Genomic DNA, 16,198 nt, shown 5'->3' with positions numbered 1-16,198 from the left:
TTCCAGGCAAAATATTACAGATGTCAGTTTCAAGGGGAGAAAAGCCCTTTCCAGAGGAGGCAGACTGTTTCCCCCACTTCCAGAACTCCCTCCCTATACCTCACTTTCTCATCCTTTGTCATCTTAGGTCATTTTCCTTCTGTTTGCCTCACATCTGGAGTCAGATGTGTCTGGCACTGCTGAAAACATCATAGGATACCCTAGAACATCAGATGAAAGATACCCATGCATACATATACACACACCATCATAACACACACCCCAGTACAACTAACACATCCTTTATGCTATGTCCTCCTTAAATTTCTGCAGGAGGGTGGGCTGGGAAGAGAGAGGGCCATATGTGATCCTCCTCCTTCCCCGCCTTTCCTCTTCTATTGTTAAAAAGAAATAGAGACAGAAATGGAAGGAGAGAAAAAGAAAGACAGAGAGAAGACAGAGAGACAGAGATAAACCAGATAGAACCAAGGCAGACATAAATAAGATAGAGACAGATACAGAGAGACCAGACAAAGAGAGAGATGGAGACAAGACAGATGCAGAGAAACAGAAGTCAGAAAGAGAGAGAGAGACAGAGACAGAGACAGAGGCAAAGACAAGACAGACAGAGACAGAGAGAAGGAAGGAACTTCATGGCAGAAATGCATTGTATTGTTCTAAATCTCTATTGAAGCTCTAGATGATTGTGGCTGATTGAAAGTTAGTGGAAGAGAAGTCTGAATCTTTTGCTTGCCAGGGAGTCTCTCTACAGATCTAATTCAAACCATACATAGAGCCTTGGCTTAGACTCTTTTAGGCCTATAAAACCGAACAAATTGGCTTCACAGGCATATCTCAGGATCTCTGCTATGCCTGTAAAGTCAATTTGTCTTCTGGGATATGAGCAGTGCTAGGTGGTCCCCAATGAATCTTTGTCCTAGGGTCTCCCATCTCCTTTCCGATCCCTAGGGAGCTGTAGGGATTGGGGATCAGCATCCTGAAGTTGGAAGTTGGACTGGCCTTTGATGATCTAACTTTTGGTTTCTGGGAAAAGCCACACATAGCAGGAGGACCTCAATGCTGGATCAAACTCTATGGCCCGGCCTTGAAAAGGAACGCAAAAGTTCCTGTTTCCTAGCACAAAACTGGAATTTTAGGGCTTCCAGAAACTAAACAAAAAATTTCCCTGTGCTCCTGAAAGAATTACACATCATCTTAAGTTTACTAGCTAAATGAATATGCTATTAAGTACTACAGAGTAATCTCCATTCTACCTACATAATTACTGTAATTATAACAACTTCTACACCTTTGCTGATACTAGAATAACAGTTAGGTAATACAGTAGGTAGAAAGCTTTGGGCTTGAGTTCTAATCCAAGCTCATACACTTACTAGCTGAGTGATCCTGGGCAAGTCACTTAGCTGCTGTCTGCCTCAGTTTCCTCAACTGTATAATGGGGATGAAAATATAGCATCCACCTTCCAGAGTTGTTGTGAGGATCAAATGAGAGAGAACATTTGTAAAGTTCTTAGCACTATCCCAGGCACATAGTAGATACCATATAAATGCTTGTTTCCTTCCTTATTGGTGTTCTCCTGACATGGAATGCCTCCATTTTTCCTCTACACCTGTCCAAGTCTTACCTATCCTTCAAATTCCAGGCCAAGTCTCTTCCACAAAGCTCTCTTCAATAACTCTACACCACACTAGGTTTCTTTACACTTCCTTCACACTGATAGTAACCCCATTTAGAGCTTTATTGTTTTCCGTGTAGGTCTTATATCTTCTTTGAAATGGATCTATCATCTCATAAATGTGAGTATTCCCACTACTAATGCAAGTCACAACCTATCCATGCCTCTCTATACTCTGTGGTCCTTGCCCATGTTTTCCCATATGGTCACCACAGGAAATGGGGCAGCAAGGTGGTGCAGTGGATAGAGCACCAGTGCAGGAGTCAGGAGGACCTGAGTTCACATCTCACCTCAGACACTTGACACTCACTAGCTGTGTGACCTTGAGCAAGTCACTTAACTCCAGTTGCCTCATCCTGGGTCATCTCCAGTCATCCTGATGAATATCTGGTCACTGGATTCAGATGGCTCTGGAGGAGAAGTGAGGCTGGTGACGTGTACAGCCCTCTGTCACTCAAAACAAAGTCAAGTGCAAGTCATGTCATCGTTTTTCTGATGGCATGGTCTTCTTCAGCAATGAAGGACGAACACACACCACAGGGAATACACTCAGTGTTTGGGGGACATTTCTTGAGTTCTTTGAATATTGTGAGGATAACAGTGAAACACATAGATTATCTCTCATAAACTAATGGATCTTCTTTTTCAATCATATACCCCTTTGATGAATCCTTTACACTGTTTTTGTTTTATAGTTCCTTGTTAGGTGGTATGGTTTGCTCTTGTCTACCATACCCATCATTGTCCTTTGTGGAATAAAACCCATTCTATGGAGCATGCTCTGAGCTACCATTCCTGGTTTTAGTCAACTACGTGTGAGCTTTGGGGCATCCTGCTCATCATTTGTGACTCAGAGGTAAAGAGCTTGCACTTTGAGGTGACAAAGAGTCCCCTTATTGGCTTTGGGCCTGGAAGGGCTGATGCTTCAATGGATGTTTAAAGGAAGTGATTCCTTCCCCTCAGCTCTCTCTTCCTGTATAGCTATGAATCATGTCAAGACTTTTTCTAGCTACTTCCTAAGAGGAGGGGTATAGGAATGCATGGCTTGCCCTGTCCCCTACCCTGCCCTCCATGTGGCCATGAACATAAGGTATCTAAACACATGTCCTCCAAAGCAATCCTGAGCCTGAGTTTTAGAGGGGGAAGCCAAGACAATCAGGGTTAAGTGACTGGCCCAAGGTCACACAGATAGTAAATGTCAAGTGTCTGAAGCAGGATTTGAACTCAGGTCCTTCTGACTCCAGGGCCAGTGGTCTATTCACTGTGCCACCTAGCTGCCTCAAGTTGCCTCTTCTGTACATGTTCTTTCCTGATCTTTTAGAAACAAGTATTTAGCAACATTAGGGATTCTTAACCTTCTATATGGTCATGGACCCCTTCGACTGTATAGTGAAGTCATGGACACTTTCTCTAAATAGTGTTTAAAAAACATAAAATAAAGTACATAGGATTAAAAAAGAAATCAAATTATATTGAATACAATCATCAATCTATCTTAAAAACAAGTTCATGGACCCTAAGTGAAGAGGCTCTATTATGTCTAAAGATATAATATAATTCAGGCTGGAGCTGAATGACAGCAAGGGAGAAGTCCCTAGCAGCTACTCAAGGGTTCTTGGAGAGGACAGCCATCAACCACAAGATTTGCCCAAACTGACTATTTTTCCAACAAACATAAACTAGGGGTCCTGAATATGAAAGAAGATAAAGTTATTGGGTCTCAGCTTCTTTATTTATAAATAGATAGGGGGACTAGATGGCCTTGGAGGTCCTTTCCAACTCTGGACCCCTGATCCTATGACCTGATTACTATTGCTTGCAGTTGCCACCGTCAAAAATTCAGTTGCTTTGTCTTCCTTATTGTGTTTACTTCAGTGGTGACTATGCTGAAGTATCCTTGTTTGCCAAAAAAACTCAAAACAGAACTCATTTCCTTCAAGCCTAGCCCTTATGTACCATCCACCTAGAGGAAGCTAGGCAAACTCATACAGTAGATCTGTGGAGGGATAGATTCCAGACAGTGAAAGAAATCTTTCCCTCTTCATTCAGTCCCGTATGAACATCCCTAGGTATGTGCACAGAGTTCTCATTTTGAAGTCACCTCCCTAAGTTAGAGTAAAAAAGGTGACCAAAATGAGATCAACAGTATCAAAAGTCCATGAGAACGGGTTTGAGCTAATCATCTGTGACAGGGTGACAAATAATGAACATGCACATGTTTCAGAGGTGCTACCTGTGAGGTGGCCCCCTTACCCTCAGATTCATCTGGTTTCCTATGCCAGCTATGTGTACAGTAGGCATAGCTTCTTCTGATTATACACATCTGCCATCAGGCATATTTAACATGAAGTCCAGGGATATTTCATTGGAGTCTTGATGTCAGTCCCCCATTTAAGTTGCTCCCACATATTGTTGTTACTTGGTTGTTTCAGTCATGTCCAATTCTTCATGACTCCATTTGGGATTTTCTTGGCAAAGATTCTGGAGTGGTTTACCATTTCCTTCTCCAGATCATTTTTAGAGATGAGGAACTGAGGTAAACAGGGTTAAGTAACTTTTCCAGGGTCACACTGTATTAAATATTTGAGACCAGATTTGACATTAGAAAAAGGAATCTTCTTGACTCCTGGCTCAGGCATTCTGTTCTCTGTACCTCCTAGTTACCCTTTTCCACATATTAGAAACTCAATAAATCTTTGTGAATTAGCATTGAAGAGTATAAGAAAACAGTTTCATCATGGCCTCTGGTGAATGGACCAGATGGTCCAGAGATAGAAATCAGAAAGCACCATAGATCTGGAATCAGAAGACTGATGTTCAAGTTCCTAGCTATGCAATGCATTAGCTGTGTGACCTTGGGCAAATCACTTAGCTTCCCTAATCCTTAGTCTCCACCTATGTACAATAGGAATAATGATATTTGCACTACCTACTTCACAGTGCTGTGATGAATCAAGTGCTATGTAAACCTTGGAACACTGTGGAAATAAGAAGCGTATTTCCAACCACTTAAAGTCACTGGAAACCAAAGTGAAGCATTTCTGAGGAGACTAATATTACTCCCTGTTCAATCCAACATGTTTGTGAGTGGCATAGGGCAGGGCTTCTCAAATGTTTTCCATCTGCTTCCCACCTCCCCCACCTGCTCCCACTTGCCACTGGAAAAAATTGTTCAACACAGTGAATGAGAAGGCTGATACTACTTTAGCTGAGACATCAACATGGAATAGCCTAAATATGTGATTAATTCAAGTCTGAAAACAAAATACGGACAGCATCCAACTTATGAAGGGCCTGGGTTCCAAAAGTTCATTTGTGATTCAGTTGTTTGTATAGCCCTGTTTAGCTAGAGCAAGGATCCGGAGATCTGACCTTCCTCTGCTCTAAGTTCTGTTTTTATCAACTCCCTATCTCACTCCCTACAGTGACTTTAGAAAACATTCCAAACCCTTTCCTCTCTCTCAAGACCCCAACTGTACTTCTACCCCCGCACTCACAGCAGATGGCTTGACTTCAGCCTTCTCAGGAAAGCAGGAGGCTATTTGCCTCTGTGAGCTCCCAACATTTACCCACCATCCTTTCAACTTCTTCACTTCATCACTCATTCTCTCCTCTGTATTCCTTCCCTATGCCTCATCCCATTCTTTTCTGTCTTTTCTAAGACTGGTCTCTAGCCATAATTCTATTTCATGTATATACATCTTCAACTCTCCCTCTCTAAAGACTCCCTCACATCTGCCTACACATATGCTCAGTTCCTTAATTCTATAAACTCTTCCTTTGACCCTCCCATCCCTCTGCCATTTCACTGTTCAACTTCTTAGGAATAAATTGACTAACCTAGATGTTTCTTCTTCCACTTTCTCCTCAAACCCTGTCAATTGGGTTCCTGTCTGCATTGCTCTAGAAAAATGGCACTCTCCATGATTATCAGTGACGTTTTAAATCTTCATTTTGTAGTTCACCTTCTTCCAGAACAATAATTTAGATATTCCCTAATGTGGGTCTGTCTTTGGCTCTCATCATTTTTGCACCATCATCTCTTCCTTGGCAATTGCATTTGTTCTCATAGCTTCAGCTACCATCTCCATACTAGTGACTCCAAAACCTCAATCTCTAGCCCTGGCTTCTCTTCTGAGCTGCTTTCCATTGCCTTCAGATTATCTCTGCCTGAGTGAGCCACCAGCACCTCCAACTTAGTGAAATACAAAACTGAGTTTGTTCCTTTTCCCTCTAAACCTGCTCCTCAATTCAGTTCAACAAGCAGCCATTAAGGGACTGTTATAGGCACAGCATTACTTGTATCTGTTGAACTACCATTCACCAATGTTCCCATTATTTCTGGACATCATTAAATGGACATAAGAACCAGGAATGTAAGGATGGTTCTCTTTAAAAAAAAAATCACCCTAAGTTCAGTCTGTTTAGTTTAACTTAGGAGTTGTTTCCATTTTCTCAGTATTGAACAGAGGGAAATGCTCTTCTCCTAGTTCTCAAATGGAACAAGATACAGAATGAAATAAATGGTCTTGGATTTAGGAATTTAGAGATAATGGAAGGAGTTGTTTTTGTCAAGTAATGGATCTGGAAAACAGATTTCAAAGGAAAAAGAAATTGAAGAAGTGGGCAAGGAAAAGGCAAAATTATTTCTATTTGCTAATTATAAGATCTACCTAAATCACTGAGATTTAATGAAATACAAATAGTAGAGATTCAATGAAAAACTAATCAAAGTATTTAATAACTTGTAAAGTAACAAAATTTAAAATAAACCCATAAAATTGATTAGGCTTTATATATTGTGAAACTCAGCAGGATTAGACAGAAAAAGAAATTCCATTCAGAATAACTGTAAAAATGCATAAAATATCTGGAAGTTGTGGCAATTCAGGATTTATATGAATATAATTATAAAATGATTTTTACAGAAGTGAAAGAAGACAAACAATTAGAAGAACATTTATAGTTTAGTCCTAGACCTTGACAACATAATAAAAATAAAGATACAGCCTAAATTAATTTGTATATATATTGACATATCGATCAAACTATCAAAGACTTATTTTAAAGAACCAGACAAAATTATTTTAAAATTTGTCTGGAAGACTAAAAGGTAAAAACATCTTAAGAGAAATAATGAAAAAAGCCAGAATGAATGGAATCAACATTACCAAATCTTACTATGCTATAAAACAATGAGCATCAAAACGATTTGGTTGTGGCTAAAAAAGAGAAAAGTTCAGCAACAAAAGAAACCAGATAAGCAAGACCCAAAACAAGCAATAGAGTAGCCTCATTTTTTCATAATCCCAAGAATAACAAATACGAGAGCAAAGACTCATTATTTCACAAGAACTGTTAGGAAAATAGAAGAATAATTTGGAAAATATTGGATTTAGACCAACATCTTCTACCATATTCCACAATATACTCAAATGAATATATGACCTTAGTATAAAAAGTCACATCATTTTAAAAAAAATAGAGAATAATGAAAGGAGATAGCTTGCTTAATTATGGCTAAGAGAAAATTCTTAATTCTTAAATCAAGGAATAGGGATGATTATAAAAGGTGAAATGAAAAAATTTTAATTACATAAAAGTGAAAATATTTTGCAGGTAAAATAGGAAAAGCAAGTAGTTGGGAAATTACGCAAAGCAAGTATCTATAATAAAATTCTTATAGGCAAGATAAACAAGAAATTGGTAAAGATAATTAAAATAAGAGATGTTCTCTAATATGTAAGTGCTCAAAAGGTATTAACTGTTTTCAAAAGAAGAAATGCAAGCTATCAAAATACAAAAGAACATTCTGTCTCACTAATATTAGGAGAGATAAATTTTAAACCACTCAGGTTTTATCTCACAATCAGTAGAAGATTGTCAAAGATGACCAAAAAGATGGAAATGATAAAGGGTGAAAGGTTATGGGGAAGTCAGGGATGCTAACGCATTCTAATCCAACCACTCTGGAAAATAATTTGGAACTAGACTAAAACTGCACCAATCTTTTAACCCAGTAATACTAATAGGCATATATCCCCAAGAAGGTCAAAGAAAGAAGAAAAGTTCCCATACCTGGGGGAAAAAAATATGATAGAACCTTTTTTTAGGAGCAAAGAAAAAAGAACTGGAAGGAAAGTCATTCCCCTCAAATGGGGAATGGTTGAAAAAATTGTATGCTATTAATGTAATATGATGACTGTGCCAAAATTTATCACCAGTATGAAGAATTCTGAGTAACTTGGGATTTACATAAACTGATATAAAGTGAATCAAGGAGATCCAAGAGAACAGCTTACATAATGACTGCAGTATTGTGCTCAGCATAAGACAATGCTTAAAGATTTCAGAACTCTGACCAATGTATTGACCAGTCGTGACTTCCGAGGCCCAATGGTGAAGCATGCCTCCCTCTTCAAGGCAAATAGATGGTGGACTACAGGCATAAAATTTCATGTATTTTCATAAAAAGCCATTGTGACATTTTTTCTTAATTGTACTTAAGTGTTACAAAGGAGAGTTCTAGCAAGACAGTCATTATGAAATTATATTAATGTAAAAATAAAAGAAAATCAATAGAACATTTTAAAAATCTAAGAAATTTAGTGGACTGCAAGCACAATTTGAGTCAACAAGTGTCCTATGACAACCAAAAAAACTAATGAAATCTTAGACTTCATTAAGACCACAAGTGTCCAGAATGAGCAAAGTCCTGCCTTCATCAGAGTACATCTGGAGTATTAAGTTCAGTTCTGGACACCACATTTCAGGAAGGACATCGATAAGCTTGAGAGTATCCAGAAGAGGGATACAGGATGATGAGAGGACTTGATGTCATGCCAAAGAGTGATCACACTGAAGAGTGATTGCTTAAAGAAACCAGGATATCCAGCCTGGATAAAAGACTTAGGGATACAAAAACAGTCTTCAAGTAATCGAGGGGCTATCCTACAGAAGAGGAATTAGACTCACTCTTCTTAGGACCAGAATGTAAAAGATATATATACATGTATGCATGTGTGTGTGTGTATTAGTGTTAGAGGGATGGAAATCTTGTATCTATCCAAGGAAAAATATCTTACAGGGAAGTCCAAAAGCAGAATAAGCTGCCTCATAAGGGAATGTTTTCCTTATCACTGGGAGTCTTCAAGTTAAGGCTAGATAAACATGTCTTGGTGATGCTAAGGAAGGGATTCTGATCCAGGTATGGGATGGACTAGGTGGCCTCTCCCAATTGTGAGACTCTGGAATTGATTACCTCTAAAGTAGCTTCCAGCTCTGATAGCCTAATGTATTTATGGATGAGTCTAGACCAACAAACTAACACCTTGTGAAGGAACAGTTGGTAGGAATAATGGGATCCAGGGGTGGCTGGTGAAAATGAAAAGAGAGCAGCCCCCTATGAAGAGAAGTGGCTCCAGTGAGTAGTGATAGCCAACATTTGGGAAGGATGGAGAGCTCACAGCTGGTTTGACTTAAGAATAACAAATCCAATCCTGTTTCTTGCAGCTTGTCTTTTTCTCTGTAAACACAGATGGAACTCTCCAACAATACAGGTTCAAATTACCCTCATGCAGGAGTGTGTGGGGGCTCAAGGAAGTTGGGGGTGGGTGAGTGGGAGACTCTGAGAGGTTATGAAATGGAATGATCAGGGATGAAGGCAGGGAGAGGAGAAAATCATTTTTAACTCTGTCATCCTAAAATCTGATGGGAAAGCCAAGTTAGACAGGAAAGGGGGTAAGCCTAAAAGTCAGAGAGGTCTAGAATAAGTTAAGGAAGAGAGACAGAGACTAACAGGCATCCCCTTATTCCCAGAAGCTGATGAGTCAGGAACCCACTTACAGGATTTGGAACTAGAAGGGATCTTTAAGCTCCAGGACAGATCACCCACCTTGCTCCTCACTGGCAACTCTCTCCCTCAGACCACCATTTTAGAAAGTATCTCAGCCATGTTTCACTGCACTCTCACTTGGAATTTCTCCAAACTACAGCTCCTTCTCCTTGCCCCTCTCTTCCGCCTCCTTCAAGTGCTCCTGTGTGTGTTGTCCCACATAATGGAAGATCCTTGAGGTTTCTTTTTACTTATATTTGTATACTCAGTGTTTAGCACCACATTATGGACAGTGAGGTGGCACAGTGGATATAGTAAAGGACCTGGAATTAGGAAGACTCCCCTTCCTGAGTTCAAATCCGGATTCAGACATTTACTAGCTATGTGACCCTAGGCAAGTCACGTAACCCTGTTTGCCTTAGTTTCCTCATCTGTAAAATGAGCTGAAGAAAGAAATGGCAAACCACTGTACTATCTTTGCCAAGAAAATCTCAAATGGGATCATGAAGAGATAGACACAACTGAACAACAACTGGCATATATTTAGAGCTCAATAAGAGCTTTATCTATCTATCTTAAAAGTTCATCTCACACAATCCCCTCATTTTACAGGTAAAGAAACAGGTTCAGAAAGACTAAACAATATGCCATAAGGTATATAGTTCTTAGATGGCACAGCCTGGATTAAAATTCTGGTCTTCTGATACAAAAATTAGTGTTATTTTCACTCTGCAAGGTCAGGTCATAATCACTGTATTTGGTCACTAAAAACAAAAGGAGGCCAGAAAACCCATTCATTCATTGTAGTTGCTGTGACCTTGGGGGGAAGGGGTGGAAAGGCAAGTCAGGGTGAAAAGCATGGAGAGAGAGGAATAAAACTAACCAACAGGGATCACCATGAATAGATATCTGTTGGAGAACAGCTAAGTTCCAGAAGAATGACAACTGAATATTCAGAACTGGCAGAAACCTCAGAGCTCAGATAGTCCACCCTCCTATTTTAAAGATGGAGAAACCAACGCACGTAGAAATAAAGTGTTAAACTGGGGAGTAAGAAGCAGAGGCAGGATTCTGTCATTTGTTTTCCTGAGAGCAAATTCAGTCTCCTTACCACTGCATCACATGTATTTCATGGAGTTGTCAGACATGTGAGCATGAGTATTTGACTCTCACAACCCCCTTACTCTCTCTTCTAGAGAGTATGCCCATATTAGCTTATTTTCATTTGAGAACAGAAGCTGGAATAAGAACCAAAGCTTTCTAAGGAGCTGTAGAGTTCTGCTGTAGAACATACCTTCCATTTTCCTCATCCCTTCCCTCTGGCAGATCTCAAGGTGAGGAGAATCAGTGACTTGGTCACCTCTTTGTGTGGTCAATTAACCTTAGTAGATTATGGATTCCTAGCTGGTAGCATTGGAAATTTCCCATTTCCTGGTGTCACAGTGTGAAAACGAAGAGAAAGGATAACAACATTCCTCATTGAGTTCTAGGAGCCCAAGGTAATTAACATATTTCCTTTCTAGTAGCTATCTCTGCTTGAATCCTAGACTTCCCTAGTTAAAAACAGACCTCCTAAATCTCATAAAATAATTTTCCCTTGTCATCACAGGGAACCTTGTACCTCCACCCCCATTCCAAAGCCTCTCACAATCAGTGCCATGAAAATTGATGGAGAGAGATGTAAAGAGCCTTCTTTGTCCAGAGCATCATCTGGTAAGGGAGTTTATCAAGTGTTGTTATCAAAACATTCCTCAGTACAGCATAAACCTATTAATTGCTTATCTTGTCATCATAGACTAAATGAAAGCATCCCCTACTCCTCTTCCTCCTTTTAAAACAACATACTTTCCCCTCTTCTTCACCCCCTCCTTGCTGGCTTCTCTCAATGTTTCCAAGAACTTGTTTTCCAATTTCCTGGGGAGTGATTTAACCTAAACACCCTTCAGTTCATTTGTAGAAGAGCCAGGGCTGGCTCTGCTCATAGATAGAGTTGGTAACTTCCTCCATAAAGTGGCCTGAGGGAAACTAGTGGGAGTGCCCACACACATGCCTAAAAATACTCTTACTCTCTTTAGAAAAATCTGCCATTTTTGATATATGAATATAAAAGAATATTGCAGCATCAGAAATGAGGAATATGAGGAATTTGGAATAAAGTCTAGGTTCCCTCTACCGATCATGGGAATTCCTGAAATCCACCCCAGGTTCAAGGCTTTAATGTCTTCAATAATCCTTTTTTTAAAATGTAAATACTCCTTAGAGGAAAATCATGCTAAGTCTTCTGTAGCTTCGTAGGAAGTTTAAAACAATAGAAGTGATGGTCATACAGTCATATGACCAGATCAGACCACATTTGAAGGATGGTATTTATTAATACTGATTAATTTGAAGATGGAGAGAGTATTGAAGGGATTGGAAATTTCTTTAGCAGTATTGGTTGGGGGAAACCATGGCTACTTATCCTGGAGAAGAGAAAATTAAGAAGTAGGCAACAACTACTTTCAAGTTCTCAAAAAGGGTTATAATGTAGAACAATTAAAATTCATTTTTCTTGGCTCTGAAGAGCAAGATTAGGAACAAGAGGAAGAAGTTATAAAAGAGAAAACTAATGCCCAGTATCTAGGGAAAACTCCTAATAATTAGAGTTTTTCAATGGAATAAATGCCTAGAAATACAAGTGGTTTCCCCCTGACTGGAGATATCCAAGCAGAATCTGTATGAATACATATCAGAAATGATACAGAGGGAATTCTTATTCACAAAAGTACGAGCTTGTTGGATGACCTCTAAGGCCTCTCTCAGCTCTGTGGAAACACAATAGTACTAAGTCTATGATCGTCATGTAAACAAATCACAGAAACAGAAAGAGCAGCTGGAAAGGCATCATGATTGAGTAGAGTGATGGATCTTCTGACTCAGAAAAATGTGGATTCAAATCTCACCTCTTATTCTTACTGAGTGACAATGGGCAATTCACTCAACTCCACTGAGCTGCCTGATATATAAAATGGTGACACTAAATACTTGTCATATGTGCCTCATAGGATTGTTAAGAGGTTCAAATAAGATCATGTCTGTAAGGGGTTTTACACTTCCAAGTGCTGGATAGATGTCAGTTATTCATATTATTTTGTATTGTTCAAAGGGACTTCAGAGTCTAGCATCAATCACACCTATGATATTACTTCATCAATACATTTCCTGGCAGAGAACTCATTCTCTCACAAATTAACTCATGCTATTGTTGGAAAATTTAATTGTTATGAAGTTTTTGTTTATATTAAACTGAATCTGCCTCTTTACAACTGGCAATCATGCCTTATCCTATCATTTTTCACATGAAAGCCCTTCCCCATGAAAGCATTTGAAGATGGCTACTATTTCCCCCACCCCAAATCTTCTCTTCTCCGCACTAAGTATCCCCAGTTCTTTCAACTATTCATGGCATTGCAGTTTTTAATCCCCTCACCATTCTGACTATGTTCCTCCAGATATTCTCCATTCTCCATTCCTTCCTGAAATGAAGAATCTAGAAATGAACACAATCCTTCAGTATTCTGCTCTAACCAGACCACATCTGCAGTGTTTTCACCTCCCTCTTTGTGGACACTATGCTTCTTTTAATGCAACCTAAGAATGAACAGAGAGGAGAGTCAATCTGTTACACTGAACAGAGAACTGGTTCTAAATATATTAGCTTTGTGATCGTAAGTAAGGCATTTAATCTTTTGATGTCTCTGGGCAATTCAGTAAGATTACAAATTGCCTTAGATCAGAAGAGGACATTTCCGTACTGAGAGAGCTCTCATCAATGAAATCACAATTGGACTCCCCAAAAAAGTTATTTGAATTTTGTTGGCTGCCATGTTACAATGCTGACTCATATTGAGCTTTTTTGTAGAGTATAAAAAAGCCAGGTCTATTTTTGAACATAAATTGTCAACTGTGTTTCTCTAAGTCTGTACTTGTTTATTTGATATATTTAAATTTAAGAATGTATCCTTAGAATGATCCCTATTAAATTTCATTTTCTCTCTCAGTACTCTTCCTCTATAGAGGTAGGTTGGGCACAGGCTATAGAGAGTATTAAATACCAAGATAAAGAATCTGCGTTTTAGTCTATCTATAGTGTGGATAGAACTCCCTCCATCCATACTCTTGGATTGCCTTTGCCTTGCTTTAGAAGCTGCCCCATCTACATGGTAATGGCCCTTCCCCTTCTGTGCCTGAGACAAGAGCCAAGTCTGTGTACTTCTTGACTTGCTCCAATTTCCCAACCCTCCTCCCTCAGTTTAGCATCTCCTGGTCCAAACTATTCTGGTCCAGAGTCTCTTGGCCTGATTCTTCAAGCACTCTCCCTCTGCTTACCTACTCTGAACTTCCCTTTCCAGCTGCCTGAAAAACATTTCCATTTACTAGTCCTAGATACTACTTCCCTAATTGTCTCCCCTAGTAGAAGCCAAAATCTGGGCAAGATGCAAAAGATAAGAGGCATCTCTTATTTAGCCTCTAGCAATTAGTCATTTAATATACTAATACCTGAAGAATCTCTTTATTTAGTATAGCATTATTTAATTGTGCCCTCTAAGGGACTGAATGATCCTGGTAAAGTTTCTCACTGTGGTTTGTAAGAAGGTACTGTTGCTTATTGGGTAGGGAAGAAATCGAATCTTCCTGAATCTTAGATGCAATCAGTTGAGCAATCAAAGATGTCATTGTTTAAGAAATAGAACTTTATTAAAAGGATTTATATAAATTAAATACTATGTATCTACCTATACTCCAAAAGACAAAATACTATTTAAAGAAAGATCCAAAAGAATATAATATCTACACTCTCTATATACCTGATTCAGTTATAATTCCCTTAAATTTAACAAGTTCATGAAACAATATGGTGAAGGAGCACTAGATTAAGGGTGACTCCTGAGTTCCAGACCCAGCTCTTCTACTAATATGTCATGTGAACACAGACAAGACATTTTCCTTCTCTGGACCTTAGGTTGTTCCAGATATGTAAAACCAAAGGGTAAGACTTCATATTCTCTAAATTTCCTTCCAGCTCTAATATCCCATAATTCTTTAAAACTTGACTTCCTCTGTTACCTTTTAAGTTTCAAAGGTTCCATATTTTTAGCTATTCACAACCTTCTTCAGTCACTTATAGCTTTGGTATTTAAAAGTTCTCTGTTCCTCCTGCTGCTGGCTCTGTCAAGCTGTGGCTTGTCACCTCATCAGAGTTGATGTGTTACATTTAGTTTAACAGATCAGCTCTGGAAAGTAGCCTGTCAGCCATAGCTTCTGAAATGGAACTCCCTCCATCCATACTCTTGGATTGCCTTTGCCTTGCTTTAGAAGCTGCCCCATCTACATGGTAATGGCCCTTCCCCTTCTGTGCCTGAGACAAGAGCCAAGTCTGTGTACTTCTTGACTTGCTCCAATTTCCCAACCCTCCTCCCCTGTTTCACTGTCTTACCCATCCTAGAGGTGAAGGTATACCCCCAAGATAGTCATCAACTTTCATCAGAACTTTCTAACTCAGTGTCACATGGGTTTGAGCAGAAGACACACCACCAAGAGAACTGCTGACCATGGTGCTGACACAAGTGACAGCTGCAAAGCCCATGGTGCTGACCTGAGGGCAAGAACCATTGCCTTGCAGTAATGGTATGAATACAGTCTACCTCCACACTAAAATAAGATCGGTTTGAAGGTCGGGGGGAGGGGGAAATGTATATATAGTATAAACTGGATCAATTCATATGAAAATGAGCTCAACTTTTCATGTGAGTAAAATCTTCATTTATCTTTCATGAGCCTTTTTCTCTACTAATGAAATGTCAATTGATGATTCATTATAGTCAGCAAATGGAGCTTATACATTGGGAAGGAAGGGGCTTAATTTGAGAAGAGTCTATCATACCAAGGGAGCAATTATCAGCCATGCTTATGTTTTATGTAGGTCAAACCTGAGGAGAAAGGGAAATTTATATTCAGACCAATAAGTAAACATGCATCTTGGTATCTACCCCAGTTTTCAATGCAATACATTCATTTCATCTAATAGGTACCTAATAAAAGTCCATAGAATGCATAGATGGTTGGATCAATGGATTGATGGATAAATGAATGCGGGGAAATAAATCATTCCTCTGTATTGCTCCTCCTTCTAAAGGTTACTTAGGTTGAAAGATGGCTGTAACTATGGAAAGTCAGATACTGGCATTGCTGGACCAGGTCCACTCTCCAGCAGTGCCCACAGTGGAAAGGGCTCATGTGGAGAATGTTCACCTTCTTCAGAGCACTTGCCAGAGTGGTGTTCATCAGACTGAATGCCTTCCTGAAGTCATAGTAGTATCTCAATAGGACCATTTTCATCCCCTACCCTCATTTCCACATCTGGATCAAGTCTTTCCCATAGGGAAAGGGAAACTATATTCTACTTCATAACCATCATATCAATCATCTCCCATCTGGTTATGAGGATAAAGAAAACTTGGGATGGCTTAAATAATTTTTACCTTTAAAAAATCAAAAAATAAATGCTGCTTAAACATAGTAGCAATTTTTCTTATTAAGACAGTTTCTGTATGCACCAGAATATCAGAAGCAGTCCTTGTTGTCTCAATATTATTATATGAATCCTCTTTCCCCCACCTCTTTTCAGGGTTTTGAAAGCTTCTAAGAA

Source organism: Notamacropus eugenii, chromosome 1 (genome assembly GCF_028372415.1).
Source record: "Notamacropus eugenii isolate mMacEug1 chromosome 1, mMacEug1.pri_v2, whole genome shotgun sequence".
NCBI lineage: Eukaryota > Metazoa > Chordata > Mammalia > Diprotodontia > Macropodidae > Notamacropus > Notamacropus eugenii.
This window is presented reverse-complemented; position numbering follows the sequence as displayed.